Here is a 3319-nt window from a genome sequence, read left to right as displayed (position 1 = left end):
TGCAAGTTTCTAGGTTCACAGTTGAGTTAATACAGTTATACAGTATTGAACTCAGTATAAGCCCTGTAAGACATAAAATTGGATGAGTTTTTAACCTTTAAAAAAGATCTCCATTTCATTTTAGAATATATTGTTCCTTGCAGAAAGACTCATTGTTTTTGCTACTAACACTGAGATGTTGGCGCATGCATCTCTAATCTGTATGTATCTGATTATTACTAGTCATAATTGGTTACACTTGGATCTTTGGCACCTGTGTATGTGTAGGAGGAAGTGCCGCCTGAACAACCAGCGCACGCACGTTGCAAATGCGCCAAAAACATCTGGTTGAGTCAAACCTGTATTCTGCCAAAGGACAGAGAGAGGGCTGACACAAAATAGCTCCACGTAGAGAGCCAATGAGAATCAGACAGAATCCGAGAAGGCCTACTGGGGCCAATGGGACTTTGGGAGAGGGGTATATAAGGCAGTCCCATATCTGCAATAAATGAGTCTGCAGCTGCTTGCACTGCCTGCTTCTCACCTGACTCCCTCCCGGTGTCTGTGTTGTGACTCTGGGCCGACTCTACCCCCGCCTGGAGGGCCCTAGGATACCTGCAACATCTGGCGCCCAATATGGGCATTGACCTTCCTTGGGTTCTGGCCATCCTTCTGGTAGCCGCTTTTCTCTTCTGGACCGTGTTCTTTGCACTTTTCGGCTAGCCATGCATAGACCACTCCAGAGATTGGCCTTAGTTTCGCTTTCTCCACCAGCAACCGCCTGGGCGCCTCTCCCCCACTTTCTTCAGTGTTGTGAGACACCCCCTGCCTGAAATTTCGGTAAGTCAGCCCTTACGTGTTCCTTCGGTTCTCTCATGGGTGAGCATGAGAACCCCCTCCTTCTCTCTTCCCTCATCCTGTCTGTTGATTAGGGAGGTACACATTTTGCTTTCTGTTGGAGCAGCGCCCCCACATAAAGGCTGACCCCTAAGAGGCAGAACCCAGGGACCGCCCTGACCACCCCCCTCTTCCGAGACACCGTGTGGGCATATGCCTGTGGCCTAACAAACCACTGAAGTCCCCCACTAAGCACAAGACATCTGGGTCTGACACATTCTCTTTGTCTTAGAATTAACATGGGTAATCTGCCCCCGAGCTGTAGGGAACCCCAAATCAGGGCATTAAAATCCCTCCTTGTCACCTGAGGTCTTAAAGTTAAAACAAATGACCTAGATGCTTTCTGGAATGAGGTTACTATCCTCGTGCCATGGGTCACTCTGGAAAACATATTGGACACTGACCTCAATGGGCATTCTCTTCCTCACTAGAAAACACGAGGTCTCATTGGTTGTTCTCCCGCCTGCTTCATTTGTCCCTATTCTCCTAGCAATTATCGCCAGCCTTAATTCCTCTTCACCAGAGGATGTGATAGTAGCTCACAATAAACATTGTCAGGAACAGACTACCATCAATCTGTCCATTTCATCTCCCCTAATGGGTCTTGGTGCTTGTCTTACCCCCAACAAGGAATGTGAGGAGCCAGCCCATGGCGCCGAGGTGCATGACCCATCAATCACTCCGCCCCCTAAGTGTCCTTGTCAGGAGATGCACTCAGCATGTAGCCCTTGTACTCCAGAGACTCCTTACTGTCAGCTCCCTGAGAATGGTACCCGCCCCCAGTTCCTCCACTGCCAGGACCACTCAACAGGCCCATCTCCGCCTTCCCTGTGAACGTGGGCCCCAATGCCACTAACCAACCCTGGGTGCCCACTCCCTTGATAGACCTGTCCCTCATTCGCAAGGCTGCCAATGAATCAGGGCCTGATTCACTTTGTTTCGAACAAGTCCTCAGGCAATGGGCCATGCAACTGCAAACACATTATGATTGGTATAATATCCTTAAGGCTATATTAGAACCCTTGGCCTTCCTGAGATGGCACTCTGCCTATGAGGATCATGCAGAATCTCAGGCCCACCTTAATGTTCAAAACCAGATCCCAGTCACTCTAGATATGCTCACGGGCACAGGACAGTACCTCAACCCTGTGACTCAGGCTACCATCGGCGTACGTGCCTATTTCCAGCAGGTTACTGATCTAGCCTTCAAGGCCCTAAAGGCTTGCACCCCTCAGGACCCCTCAACGTACTTCCGCAAGTTGGTCGAGCAGTCTGGGGATTCCTTCACTGACTTTCTATCCCGAGTTACTGAGGCTGTTGAGCATAGAGTGGAACCTGGCCCCACACACGATATCCTGCTATGCCCCCCCACCTTCAAGTCGCCCACCCACACTTCCCCTATTGCCAGGACACAACTTGCCCAGTACATCAAGTGCTCTTGGTCACAACAGTTCCTTAACTACTCTCACCATCCTGGTTATTCACATATGCCTCCTTGGGAGGAATTCTTTTGGTCCTATTCAGCCTTGTCAAGTGTCTCTTTCAGCATTCCTGACAGCAAAAACACATCAACAGAGCCACACTCCAGGTCCTCTTGGCACTTCAATACACAGGCGGCGATCCTCCCCGCGAGGTCCTACAGGCCTAGCTCATGGAAATCCGTGAGGCCTCTGTATAACTGCCTTCCCCAATCACCCTGGTGGGCTCATACCCAGGGAGGCCACCCTTTGAGGGCCAGTAGTTAATGACAGGTAAGAACTTGTATGACAAGTCAACCTAAGACAGGCATGGTCCATAATGCTGGGGGCCCCCTGAGGTGGGGTCAACAATGCCAAGGCTAAGAATCTTGGCTCCCACTAGAGCTTCACAAAAGAAAAGGGTGGATATGCAGGAGGAAGTGCGGCCTGAACAACCAGCACATGCATGCTGCAAACGTGCCAAAAACATCAAGTTGAGTCGAACCTGTGTTCTGCCAAAGGACATAGAGACGGCTGACACAAGAGAGCTTGACATAGAGAGCCAATGAGGATCAGACACGACCCAAGAAGGCCTCCTGGGGCCAATGGGACATTGGGAGAGGGGTATATAAGGCAGTCCCATATCTGAAATAAACGAGCCTGCAGCACCTCACCTAGTGCCTGCTTCCACCCGACTCCCGGTGTCTGTGTGTTGACTCCACGCCACTCACCCCCACCTCAGCCAGAACCCTCATTCACTACAGTCCCCCATGGGCTGGACCTGCAAGGAAACCTGCAACACGAAATATCAGTTCCAGATGGGCTGAAAGATTTCTGTGAAAGCAAGTTTGAATCCAATATAAAATGCTTTAATGCTTTTGTTCTTACAGAGGGAACAAATATATTATCCAGGAAACATAGGGATGATTGTCTGAATAAGCTAAAACCTAAAAGCTATCTATTGAATGAACTATTTTTAAAAATGA

General features: G+C 49.7%; 1 long non-coding RNA gene across 1 annotated transcript in view; it reads left to right on the top strand.

The window, feature by feature from the left end:
- LOC115068106 overlaps positions 1 to 3319 on the top strand; it is a 202369-nt gene that overhangs the window by 107497 nt on the left and 91553 nt on the right. The window lies entirely within an intron of this gene.

This window comes from Nannospalax galili, unplaced genomic scaffold, assembly GCF_000622305.1.
Source record: "Nannospalax galili isolate Female #2095 unplaced genomic scaffold, S.galili_v1.0 scaffold1028, whole genome shotgun sequence".
NCBI classification, from domain to species: domain Eukaryota; kingdom Metazoa; phylum Chordata; class Mammalia; order Rodentia; family Spalacidae; genus Nannospalax; species Nannospalax galili.
The sequence above is the reverse complement of the archived record's forward strand: the minus strand, read 5'-3'. Positions and strand labels throughout refer to the sequence as shown.